Here is a 14,677-nt window from a genome sequence, read left to right as displayed (position 1 = left end):
CTAATGACGGGAAAAGAGGGAAAAGAGAGATCACAAACTTTTTACATTATTACTCTCTACATGCTAGGGAAAGTAAATTTCACAAACTATATTTATATTATGACCTTAAATTCATGAATTCACTTGCTTTATTCCATAATTTCTTTCTGAATCAGGAAATGTAATTTCAAAAACTACAGGGGGGGGGGTCGGTACTAAAATTTCAGACATCATGACTTTTAGTGACGTGGTGGTATCACAAAAAAAGCCTAAAAGCATTTTAGTACCATGTGTACTAAATCCCAAATTAGGTGGGGACTTCAAGAAATTTAGGAAAAATTTTAGTACATGAGTACTAAAAACAACCAAATTTTAGGAAATTTAACTATTGACTGAGCATTTTAGGCAAAATGAAAAAATAAAAACTCTCTATATAAGATTTAAATACGTCCTCGGTGGTAAAATACCCTTGAATTTCAGCCCCACTGGGAAATTGACTTTGATTTCATCCACACTCAAAATTCCATGTTAAAAAATTGCACTCCAAAAACATATCCCCACTGGGTTTTTAACCTTGGAACAATAGAATTTCAAACCCCATTAGCATTTCAATAGGAAATTTTATCTCAACTGAGGAAAAAGGTTCCTCTGGGGCTGTGAAACACCCATGTTTCAAATTAATTGTTCTGCTTTTATATATTATGGAATAAAAAATGTTTTCGAAGTTGAATGCTTTGTTTTTTGTAAAGAACCTTGGGTAACTAGATAGAAAAGAAATAGCAAGCTGTAAATTAGAGGTGAAAAATAACCAATCAATCTTTGCAATAACTAAAGTAGAGCAGAGCAAAAGTGTCTTGACTGTTTCTGAGTCTTTATCTAGAATAGATAGAGATAGATCAGGTTCATTGACAGCTTAAATAACCAGAGTTGGCATTTTGTTGAAAGTCCAAAGACCCGCATTCTTCGAACCAAATTCCAAAATAAGACTTATTAATTTAGGTGGTCACTATGCTAAAATGTCAAAATAAATTTTAGTACATGTGTACTAAAATTCCTTTTTCAAAAATTAGGTGGGGGTATGTCAAAAATCGTCAAAAAACCTTGTAGTACTCTATATGTCTTGGATTTTAGTACCGACCCCCCCTGAAAACTAAGGAAATAAAATTTCTCGGATTGGGAAATGCCATTTGTTAATTCGAGTGTATCCTTTTTAAAAACTTCCCTAATCAATATTACGCATGCGAGAGAAAAAGATTCCAATGATTTTTTGGTGAAAAGTGTTTGAGTTAAGTAAATGCAAACCAAAACAATATAAGGATGTATTTGATCAGTATGTAATACAATGCTAAAAGTGAATTGTCCAGCAAGGGCAGCCTTGTTTCTTCGCAATGAACTTAGTGGATTGGTGAGACCTGCTTGAGGTCATTAAACTAGTTCTCTAGTGCAGCTCATAGTTTTTTTTCAGAAAATGGGAAAAAGGTGGGCATCAAAAGGAAGAAAAAAAAACTCCAAAAAGTCAAGGGTGGGGAGAAAAAATCTGAGGAAAAGAATTTTCTGTTCTCTGGTGTCAAACATAAAACATAAAATATATCTGTTCAACTTCAAGCTAAAAACATGTAATAGTGTTTTATATTCGAGGTGGTGACAATTTACATTTTTTCTTTGTATATAGGGATGATATAACCAGATAACATGAATAGAAGTAGTATATATTATGTTATGAGCAAAAAATCAAAAGAAAAAATTCAAGGGGGGGGGGAATCATTTTAAAAACCTTAGTGAGGGGAACTAAAAGGGAGCAGGAGGATTTTTATCAATTTTCAAGGTAGGGGAACCAACCTACTAGGACACTATGAGCTCCACTGTTGTGACAAAAATGCCGGTATTCTCAAATTAGCGCAGCAAGTACAGGCCAGAATGAATCAGAGCTATCAAACCAATACTCACAGAATTATGAAATACTCTTGTGCTTGCTTTCTAGAATTTATCAAAGGGATGATCTTTATTTGTGAATTTTATTCGGGTCCGCTTTCAAGAAAAGCACCTTTCAATGATCGGGAGCATCCCTAGTAAGCCAAAAGCTCTGGAAATTCCATTGCTAGGGAGCACATCTTCCCCAGCTAGCGGTTGGTATAGAAAAATCCAGATTTCCAGATCTGGAAATATTTGCCAGTCTATGCCTAAAACTCCTATATCAAGATTACATTATTTGGAGTGCGGGCCAATTTTACTTTCATTTTCAGTGGTTTCACTTTCGATTTTAAGCTAACATCTTAGCAGCGGGGTGCTTGTCCCATAGTTACAGGTTTGTGCTAAAAACCAAAAATAGAAAGTTTTCCAAATCTCCTATTTAGATTGAACCAATAAAAAATGAAACTTTTCCATGTTTCACTTTTTTGCACCAATTCTTCAAAATAAAAATATTTAAAATTTAAAGTTCTTCTTTTATTCAATGATTTTTTACTGCACTTTGTTGATAATCTAACTCTTGCATCAAATTCCCGCTTTCTTTAGTAAATTGAAGGTGAGAAAAAACCTAAACGTTAAGATCACGGATTATGGCCTGTCGTGCAAGGCACTGAGAGGCCACGAGCGCTAAAAGGAAAGGCTGTGTGAAATGCGGCAATCTTATTGGTGGAAATTTGATAAACAGTTACGAAGGAGCACCGGAAAACAATCAGTAGAAGAGACCACTTTCGTTTTTGTTGCAGATTTCTATATATAAACTTTTCTCACAGGTCAATGTGTTGTGTCAACTTGCCAGCATTGTATTGTTGTAAAGGGAAAGATAAAAGAGGTAAGACTAGCCTAGTTTCTAATCCTGGTATAGGAGTTTAAGCTTAGACTGTTTGCCCTGGGTTCCCTCAAATAACTCATATTGCGCATTCTGAATCTGATTGATCAGAGAAAACAAAAGTGGTTTATCGCACAACAGGAAACATATTTGATAAAATCGAAGGTATTTGATACAATCAAAGGTATTCAATATGATCGAAGGTAATCGAAAAGTAATCAAAATGATTGAACGAATCGAAAATGGTAGAAGAAAATGCCATAATCTTGAGTTGAGTGAGCATTTCAATCACCGATAAAATCGATATGTGGTCACTGACCACCTTCTTGATTATTATCGATCATTATCCATTACTTCGATCACAATCGAACGTTCGATTGGTTATGTGAACTGCTCTAACTTTGGACTATCTGACAAAAATGGGACGGCAATTTGGCCAACATTTCATCGAATCTCCAAAGTCATTTGATTTGAGTTATTGAATGGCATATTAAAAAATACAAGATTTCTCTTTTGCACCGAGTAGGCTGCGCTTTTAAATCGAAATATGAAAAAAATCTGCAGTGGAAAACACGCAAATGTCTGGAATGAAGAAGAACAAATTAGTGGCAAAACGATGGAGTGTTTGACGTCACTTGCCCGGCAAGTTACACACTCGTTATTTGTTAATCTTATCGAGCAATAGGTGGTTAGACGGCAGACGTTCTCTAATTCTCCAAATTGGCGTCCGGTCATTTTGAATGAAAACAAAAAAATTAAAAAAGCACGCTATTAGAGAAAGTTATCGTGACATGTTATGACAGAAAGTATGATTGATAAACTTGGTGGAGTTATCAAAACAAATTTGCTGTCAAAGAGATTTAACAGTGTGAAAATATACAGGCCAGATATCAACCAGTCCCATGACCAATCGTCCCAAGTTAGATCAGTTGACGGTACCGTCTGGATTGAAGAATAATACCGTGAAGTGGGGTAACTAGCATCAGTGGAGGGAAACTTGCATAGCCCTCAAATGAATGACCTGGCTGGTTATTAAAAAATACAAAGTTAAATAAAAAAACAAAATGGTAGAAGAGTAGAGCTGCGAGCGGAGCTGCGTAGTTGATTTGTTTTGAAATTTTGCTACTTTGGTTGGTCAGTCATTTGATGGCTATGCAAGTTTCCCTCCACTGATGCAAGTTACCCATCTTCACGGTATAGACCTTTTTTCAAAGAGGCCACCCTGTTGAATAATTATGTAGTCCAGCAGAAAAAACAATGACAAAACCATGCATAATTATTACAATATACATGATACAGTAATTATGCATGGCTCTATCATTGTTTTTATGGCTGGACTACATAATTATTCAACAGGGGACCTCCTCTTTGAAAAAAGGTCTATTCGCTGGCTTTCATAAAATATGCTCTTTTATATTAGAGCTTTAGAGCTATAGCTACTACCAAACAAACAACTATGCCAAAATAAACAATTAAAACTCTCACACATTGCATTCTTTCTTTAAGAGCTAACCAATGAAATGAAATAAAAAACAAAAATAAAAGAATAATTAAGTAGAGTGTCAAGGCTTTATCTACCATAAAAACAAAAAAGGCCTCATGCATCTATCCATACCATATATAAATCGATTTAAATCTGAACTCATACCATTTGTCATTTCATTCACAAATAAGAATCTAGAATTGATGTTAGCCTAGCAAAGTGACTGATAAATGCACGACCGTCTCTTTCATCTTTAGAAGCTTTCTTCCCCTGCTTTTCATTCGTCTTTTTCTTTTCTTCTTCCTCCCATTTTGAAAAATTATTTGTTTACAAAAATTTCTTCGAAAAATCTCAAAAGGTTGTGATATAAAAATATATTTGTGCTCGCCAGACTTCCAGCGGAAAAAGTCCAAAGCTCGATCAGTTTGGAACTAGTAATGACAGTAATACTACTTTCGTTTTCGTGCTCACGTGACCAAATTTTGAAAAGAAAATAGATACGATAGATAGCTCGCTCTTCACACTCACAAAGACCAAACCTTGTAAAAACAGTTGAAGACATTACCAATTTTAGCCTAAAGCCAAGAAAAATCTGGAAACAATTCATTTTTGATGCCTTTCTTGCCTCTGTCTATTTGCTGACCCTTTGCAGACTGTCCGTTTTCATCCTCCAGCTGTTCCGCTTATTTTTTAATACCGGTTGATCTGCGAGCCGGAATATTTTGTCCTTACTGTTCAATCAGTTTTTGACGATACTCTGGATTTAGTTTCTGCTAATCGAGACGAAAATGGAATTGTTGTGGGCCATGTAAACAATCAACTTTCATGAAAGTGATGAGCCGAGGAAAAAGAGCAATCAGGCAATCACATAGACGAATCTAGTCATTTATCATTTGAGTTTCTTCAACACAGCTATACCATATACCGGTGAGTTTATGTTTGATGATAACATTATTTTTTCTATGTTAAATTTCAAAATCACCAGCAGGGATTTATCCAAGCAGTAGTGCATGGGTACTAAAACAAGCCGTATATGTATAAAAGTTGCGAAGCGATCCAGAGCCACCTCGATTCGCAAGTTGCAAGCAAAAGATTTAGTTCCAAATAATAGGAAAATTTCATATTTTCAAAAAAACGGAATAACTAAAAATGTTTAAAAAAACTTTCAAAACAAGAAGCAATTTCATATTATACTTAAGTTCAACAGATTGCAAGGATGGAAAAATGTCTTGTATATTTGGAAAAAAGTTTTAATCTGAAAGAATGCCCTAAAGGAAAAAAACTCCACTCTCAGAAGCCATTTTCCATTTCAAAAGCATTCTGAAAAGTTATAAAAACATTTTATAAGCCAGACCCCCGCGCTCGATAGGATCGATCATCGGAACGGCTCGATGACGGATCGATATGTGATCGATGGATTACTTATCGATCCGGATAGGAGATCGATAGAGGATCGATACTCAAGATTTTTTTAAGCTTATGATTAGTTATCGATCTATCATCGATCTTTTATCGATCTTATCGCATAATCGATTTATAATCGATGACGAATCGATTAACGATCGATGACGAATCGATTAAATCGATTAACGATCGATGACGAATCGATTAACGATCGATGACGAATCGATTAACGATCGATGAGGAATCGATATACTCGATTGAAATACTAGCTCGATAATGGATCAACGAAGGATCGATACTCAAGACTTTTTAATGGCTGAATCTTCCATCGATCTCCTATCCGGATCGATAAGTAATCCATCGATCACATATCGATCCGTCATCGAGCCGTTCCGATGATCGATCCTATCGAGCGCGGGGGTCTGGTATAAGGCCACAATCACAAATAACTAGTGTTCGCGCTGTCCAACTGACTGATAATATTTTTCTTAATTTTCCGAACACTGCAATACAGTAGCTATTTATTCAAAATTTTCGTTGGATTTGATTTCTGCCCGACACATAGTTTGAAAATCCAATTTTTCTGACGTTTTATCTGCCGACCAAACGATCAATTAATTTCTTAACCTAAAAACGACGCAAACCAGCGCAAAAACCAGTTATTAGTGATGGTGGCTTATTTTCAGAAAAGATATCAAAAAGGAAAAAAAAATTTATACTGTACCAGGAATTATTTCCTTATTTTCAATTAGTACGTAAAAAATTGCAATTGTAATCAACAAAAGTTTTTCACATTTTAAACGTGGAAGACAATATTATATATAGTTGACAACAAAGGTTTTCCATGTTTAGATGCATGTCAAAAAAAAAATTATTAAGCTCAGGCGAAAATAAAAAAGTGTAGTGTTACCGGAAACCGGTTCAATGACAAAACTTTTTTTCTGACCCGGTCGCAAAAATATATACTTAAATGCGATAAACTTTTGTGGAGATTAAATTTTGCAGATTTCACAAATTTGGGTGTCATCCCCAAAAATCCGCAAAATTAAATCCCATTGAAAATTTGAGTAGGCCTTATCAGCAAAATATTTCAAAACAAAACTCAAAAAATGTTAAATAAATACTTTTTGAATGTTTACTGGCATCAAAGAAGTGCTAATAATACGCATTTCAACGACCAATGTGATTTGACAGTACAGGCAAAAAAATTTTACGAATATTGTCACACAATAGTGCCATCCGCGAAATTAAGTCCCCGCGAAATGTTTCAATTCTGGGGATTGGCCCAACCGCGAAATTTAATTCTTGCTTGCAAAAGTTTATCGCATTTATAAAGTACTATATATATGAACCATCATAAAGAAAAGCAAGTTGACCGTTCAAGCTATCAAACGTCGTTTTCTTACAGTAGATATTCTCACCCAGTTGTAATTAAATGTTTGTGCATTAGTACTTGATACATAAGATTACTTCATACTGTTTGTGTACATAAAAGTCATCTTTAAAGTTCTATTTCAATGATTTTAAAAAGTTATCAAAAATAGCAAAACAAATTTTTTCCAGCAAGCTGCATGTTCTCTCACAACAAAAGTTTTCCAAATTTTTAACGTATGCAAATTAAAAGTTCATGGTTTGCTACAAAAGTTTTCCATAGTTTAAACCCATTCTTCAAAGATAATTTCATATTTCACGACACGTTTTCCACATTTTAATCAAAACGGAAGATAATTTCAAAGTTTACGATGAAAACTTTTAATTTAAAAAGTTATGTAATGTGATTTCCGATTGTTTACATCCATATTCAATGTCTTTACGATTAGCTTACTTTTTTCAGAGGTTGACATAACATTTATTCATCACCCATCAGTCAGGCCGCCTGGCTGTGGGTTGTCAGCTTCAAAAGTTGGAAATAAGCTGCTACCACCGTATATAATTTCCCCCTCAAAGAGGTTTCAATTACCAGTCGAGTGTCATTGTTGTAGAAGAAGCACCAAGTAAAATTCAATCTGTAGTTAATTTTGCTCCAGGTTCAAATTTTTCCAAACAACAAAATGAATGAAGCCAACCAAGGCAAGGAACTTCAGACTTTTTTAAAGCTGCAAGTGTTTCATTTCCAGGCACAACATGGTCAGATTTCTCCAAAAATGTTCAGTCACTTGCCCTGTTACAATTCATTTACATGTACAGGCAAAATTCAAGTTAGTTTTGTTGTCAAAATTGGCAAACTTGTCCTGTGTTTTTTTCAAGAAAATGCATCTCTCATTCCAAACCAACAGAATTGAAACAAAACATCAAATCCAGGGAGGTATAATAAGAAAACTTTATCATCCACCAGTTCTTGTGCCAATCAGACAAAAAACATGATCCAATTCGACTCTTGAAGCATGAAAATCGAAGAAAAATAACCGAGGAGCAGTATTTGTTGTCCATGTTTTGTTGCCGCCATCTTTAATGTTTTGATGGCTAGAAACCAGTATGGTCTAATCATCAATACCCTTCCGAGATGGGCGACGTTCCCCGATCTTAAAGGAGAATAGAGCACCGCAGGGATGTTTTCCCGCGACGTGTCTTTAAAAATAACGTTGTCCGTCTCAAAAAAGCCACTCTACTGTTCTCTCGCTCGGAGCTCGATTGAATACGAGCCATGTAGTCATACACGGAGTTTCAAATTCGAATACGTCAAATTTAATATAGTGGAGATAATTTTCTCTATCATTTCCTGGAATATCCTTCATTTTTTATCCCCCTAATATTCATTGTCGCGCGACTCGGAGATACTAAACGTTTTTTCCCATCTCCTGCCTTTTAGATGGTTGAAAGAATGGAAAGTTAAAGGTACGCACACACGATAGCAAAACTGCTTCGCTCATGTACATTCGCTTCGTAATAAGAAGATTTAAAAAACACACAACAGCACATATGTTACTCTTTTTCAGCATCAATATGGTAAATTTTGATTGAGTTTTCTGATGTGCCTCAAGAAAAGCTGTGCATGATGAAACTTGAGGTGATTTAGCCCCCCAAGTATTTCCAGGGTGCGAGTTCAAACAAACAAAGGGAAAATTTACCGAAAAATGTTGAATATCGTGAAAAAAGCGGGTAACTTACATCAGTGGAGGCCAGTTTTCATAGTATGGCAAAAATCTTCGAGATCTTGAGGGCAGAGATTGCTCACTTTTCAAGGGCAGGGGCAAAACTTTGATAATATCTACATTTTAGGGGCAAAAGCATTGAAAACTGGCTATAATTTACCTGCTGTTTTTCTGGCTTTTTTTGTTGTGGAAAACGGTGATAGAGCCAATACCCCGGAGGGCCAAAAATTGAGTCCAGTTTTAAGGTCACGCATTTCACTAGATTTATTTTAACAAATTTAAACAGGGCGGCAAGAGATTCTCTGTTTTTTGCCAACTGGATTCTTCGGGATTTATTAAATATTAAAAATCCGATAACATTTGCTACCGACCGACAGACCAACCGAAGCTTTATGACGCGAAATGACGAATCATTTTATTGACACACCGTCAACTGCTCTAACTTGCGATTATCTGACAAAACATGGGACGGCAGTTCGGAGGACCCTGCCGACGCACCGGACTGTCCGGTGTATTTGTCCGGTGGCAAAAAGTATCCTTTCGCTACACCGGACGCTATAAGTCCGGTGTCAGTCCGGTGTTGCATACAGGGAATTTTGGACGCCGGACATTTATGAAACAAAAAAATTAAGAAACACCGGACGCTGTGTTTCTTCAACACAGCTATACCATATACCGGTGAGTTTTGTTCTCTGTTTTGATTGTCCGGTGGGAAAAAATATCCTTCTCCGACACCGGACATCCGACTTCCTTAAGTCCGGTGTAGAAATTGTCCGGCGGTAAAAAAAATTCTCTTTTACACCGGATTTTCGCGTTTCCGGTGTTCGTTAAGTCCGGTGCGTCGGCAGGGTCCTCAGTTAGGCCACCATTTCACCGAACCTCCAAAGTCATTTGATTCGAGTTAATGAACGGGGTATTAAAAAGTACACGATTTCTCTTCACACCGAGTAGGCTTTTAAATCGAAATATAAAAAAAATACGTAGTGGAAACACATGCCGAATGTCTGGAACGAAAAGAAGACCAAATTAGTGGCAAAATGATGGAGCGTTTGACATCACTCGAGCGGCAAGTTACAAACTCGTTATTTGTTAGGTGGTTAGGCAATGGGCTTTCTCTAATTCTCTAAGCGTGCCCGGTCATTTTTAATGATAATGAAAACAAAAAAGTTAAAAAGGGTGCGCTATCAGTGAAAGTTATCGTGACAGGTTATGACAGAAAGTATGATTGATCAAAACAAATTTGTTGTCAAAGTGATTTAACAGTAAGTGAAAATACAGGCCAGAATATCAAGAGTCCCATGTTTCGACCAATTGTCCCAAGTCAGAGCAGTTGGCGGTATATACGCCATAGACAGTGTAGCTGTAGGAATTTTTCTTACGTTCTTCCTTCACAAAATATTGATTACTCTCGTTTTCCGCTTAAGCGCTCGAGAAAAAAATGATTAGCTAGCAAGTTTTTTTGTGATTGTGGCCTTAGCTATTTTTGACAAAAACAACAAAGAAAAAATTTTGTTTCATGCCTGGGTAGTAGCTGTAGCATACCAGTTAGTCACACTATGAAATCAAGCTTTCAGAAAAAACAACACATAGTGTGCAAGGGGGTTCCAGGTCCCACCTGAAAATTCAGGTCCCACCTTATCCTAAAATTCCCACCTTCAGCCCAGACTCCCAGATCCCAGCTAAAAACAAAAAAAAATACTAATTCGAGGAACAAAACAAAATTTCTTTACCGTAATATGAAGATGCAATATAATACATATGTTTAACTTTCCATTTGCCTATGACCTACATTAGGGGTAGAAACCAATCAAGTAGTCAGACGGCTTAGAAGTAAGTGTGAGTCGTTAGATATAAGTTTGGCATGAAATTATGGCTAATCCTCGAATAAGAAGTTTTGGGGAAAATTTGTCCCGATAACTACAATATTAGTATAAATAAGTGAGGATCGCCTACAACCATAACTGCAGGGAGGGAGGGAGGTAAAATATTTCATCCTGTCAGCTTTCAGTTAGAGCATGAACAGGGAGATGTGATGGCCATTTTGAACATGACGTCACATGGCTATTAGCAAAGTAGACTCAGTTGGCGGAGGGCGGCAACCCAGCCATTCGAATACTGTATATAGCGCTTATCAACATTGGCCCCGGCAAGCCATTTTGAGTGAGGGGGCCAACATTTTGGAAAAAAATGTCAGCCACCATGGTTGGGCGACGAAGAAAACTTTTTCACTTTTTACACCCTCAAAACACCTTAAAACGATATCTAATAGGGGAGAATAATAGTTTTTGTGGTTTGATTTGGTCTCAAACCAGCTTAAAATAGAAACTCTTAAAAACGTATGACATGATCTACCAAAAAGTGGGGGGGGCATGGAGGGGCCAATATATAAAAAAAATATGTCATAAAATCATAAAATCTGAAAATAAGAAATTTTACTTAAACTTTTTCCAAAACACCCAAAGTCCCACCTAAAGAAATTAACTCCCACCTTAACTTGTTTCTCCCACCTAAAACCTGAAAACCCCCAAATCCCACCTGAAAATTTTCGACCCAAATCAGCAAAACCCCCCCCACTATTCTGGGGGGGTGCACACTATGTCTGTGCTACATTCATTAACCATGCTGGTGTCATTGTCTCTTTTGGTGATGACTCCTTGCCAAAACTTTTGAATTTTAGCTGAAATTTATAAATATTGATAGTAATATTTATTTAGCATTCATTTTACCAAACAGCTTATTTGTTTATCTAAAAGTTGAGATAATTTTACATTTTTTATAGAATTTAGTAAAATGCTTATTAAAATTCAAACTAAAGAAATTCACAATGTCTTACAATGTAGAGCATCCTCTTTAAATGCCAGCCCTCGAAAATAGGAATCAACCCTTGAAGTCTTTCGTATTTTGTAATGCCATCAAGAAAGCCTTTGATAGCGTTGACAGCCCTTTCTTCAGTCAACAAATCTCCTCCATATATGATGGATCGAATTACCTTTATTGAAATTAAAAATATGATTGAACTTATTTTGCTCTAGTTTTTGAAATATCATATATATAATATGTAATATAGATACGCAATATGTCCTTTTATATAGATTATCATTTATGAAGCATTTTTTTTTATCTTCATAGACTTTTAATTTCTTACCTCTACAGTATCATCTTCAAACTTAATCTTTGGGACATACTCGTCAATAAGAGTCTTCAGAATGTCAATCCATTTCTCCTGTGATGTTCTCTGCTTTAAACAATAAACCAAGTGGTACCTTTGCAAAGAAAATTACATTTTAGAAAATAATTTAGTATCTGTCAAACAGCAGCTTAAAAGCCTTTTTTTGCTATTCTAAAAAAACTTGCTTTGCATTACATTCAATTTTACTGTTTTATTTTTTTCATGAATAATTTTCGTACAATTTCACTCACAATATCAGATTTTTTTGCCATTTCTTCCGAGTAGTGATGCTTGATATGGCCGCATACGTTGTTTGAATATACTTTGAAGGAAGGAAGATGTGTTACGAGTATCCTTGCAATTAAGATTTTGTTTATGTCATTGATAACCTCGTACGTGTGAGCATCAGGAAGGACATCACGCTCTTCAAATTTAGCATCTTTGGTTGCTTCCTCTGAATAATGAAAGATTAGAGATTGAAAATGTAAAAATCTTATTTAATCTTATTTAATTTAAGTTTTATCCTGAAACTTATTGATTTCAACTGCTCTGTTGTGCCTGAATGTATTGGGGGAACCAAATGCAATTTATTCCTATTTCATAAATTTTTGCTCCAACTTGAAAAAATTACTAAAATCACTCTTAATATCACATTTTGGCGTTTCTCCAATTCTTAGATTTTTTCCTAGAACCCCCCTACAATTAAATAAAAAAGAATGGATAAAAATTACCATCTGGAGTTGTTCTACTTTTTACCCCCATCGTGTGCATCCAGTGAATGGATTGGTTGTGGCTATTTATGTCCTGGTATCTTGCTCTTTTTTCGAAACCAAGGTTGTCACTGATGAGCTAAGGCGAATGATAAAAAATGTTTTGTTTCCGGAATGCGGGTGAAGGAAAAAAGTTATCATGCGGCCGGCCGGAAAATAATTTTTTTTTGCTATTTTTGATAATTTATGGCTCATTGAAATAGAGTTTAAGAATAACTTTTATGTATAAAAAAAATTTTCACCCGGCCGGTTTCCGGAAACAAGAATTTTTTTTTGTTTCGCCTAAATTGTAAAATTTTTTTTGATTCATAGTTCTCGTTTTATTGATAGTTTTTAGATAAAACACACGCTAAATGTAAAACATACCCCTGTCATCTCAATTTTTATCCAACGATTTGAATTGAATTGAATTTTATGATTAGAAAAATTGAAACTTAGTCTTGACAAAAAATAGAAAATGTTTCATCAATGAAAATTTCAGAATAACTCAAAAATGCTTAGTCTTATAAAATCTAATCCCATTAAAGTACACATTTTTTTTATAAGCAACCAGGTTGCTAAGGCTTGAGGCCTCAAATTTGCCAAAATATTTTTGAGATCTCGTAAAGTAAAAGCATTTTAGATAATCTAACCATGGCAAACGATAGCCCTTGACCCAATGAGCATAAATATGGTATAATATTAGGGGTGGACAAAGCAAATTTCCCAGAAATTGACCTAGAATGCTTAGCAACCCCAGGCCTGACCTAAAAATTGGAGTTGCTTATAAAAAAAATGTATACTGAATAATCATCAGGTCGGCCATGGACTTCTCTGTATTTCTTCAAGTCGTCTTCATTGGTTGGATCCAGTCCTTCAGCCATCATTTGTCGGTACTCATGTTCCCAGCCAGATTTCCAACGTTTCACCTCCCTGTCATAATCGTCTTTTGACTGCTTTATCGTAAGAGTTGTTTAAACCAAGTCTATTAAACCAAGCGAAACCCCGTTTTTTCATTCCACCTGCAATCAAAAGTTGGTCATTACGTGCTGCTACTACGTTTCCTTGCTTTGTGTATCTAAGAAAAAAAAGTTTTTCGAAATTAGCCTATGCAGTTTTTTTTCAGAATAGAGGTTATAGTATAGTATTATGAAACTTCAGAGATGGTACCAATTTTCATAATAATTTTTAAAATCTCTTTTCTTGTCCCCTATAGGTAATATATACTAATTTTTTTGAAGTAAACTTTATAGGCAAAAAGGGAGTTACCTTGTTTTAAAAATTGAACCATAAACAGTTGCACGACAAGCTTTAGTTTTGACTTTGTCATCACCAAATACACCCAAGCTTCCTTTCAAACAGGCTGACAATGTTGGACACTTTTCATCAACTTTATCACAAAACTCATTCTCATTGAAACGTAAAATGTTGTCTTTTGAAATATCGGTAATGACTGAATCATCCTCTAATTTTCGGACTTCTTCGAAGCACGAAAGTTTCAACGTTTGTAGATTGATCTGAATTTAATAGCACATTTTTAACTATTTAACAAGACTTTTAGTTAGAGGATATGAAGGCCAGGGATGCATAGTTCGATATGGTATTCCGTAATTTTAAGATAAAAGGAAACTTTAACCAAAAGTTTTGTACTTATATGTATTAAAAACTGTTTGAAGAAAGCCTTTAAGAAAAGGGCCAACTCTTCCACATTTTCTAGGGGGGGGGGGTTCAAGCGGTACCCGATTCCGCAATTCCGCCAAATTTTTCCTCAATTTCCGTCCAACCGTCTAAAAAAGAACCAAAATTCCGACACCGCAAATTTATTTGAAATTCAAGGTTTTTGTCGAAAATTCCGCGAAATTTGAAAATCTTTTGCAAATTCCAAAATTCCGGACAACCTTTTGCTAAATTCCGCTTTTCCGCCCAAAAATTGTCCAATTTTTCCGTCTCCGTCAGAAGGGTCACTTTCCGAAATTCCGTCTAAATTTTCATTAAATGCCGCCATTC

The sequence above is a fragment of the Clytia hemisphaerica genome, unplaced genomic scaffold (genome assembly GCF_902728285.1).
Source record: "Clytia hemisphaerica strain Z4C2 unplaced genomic scaffold, Clytia hemisphaerica genome assembly, whole genome shotgun sequence".
Lineage (NCBI taxonomy): Eukaryota > Metazoa > Cnidaria > Hydrozoa > Leptothecata > Clytiidae > Clytia > Clytia hemisphaerica.
This window is presented reverse-complemented; position numbering follows the sequence as displayed.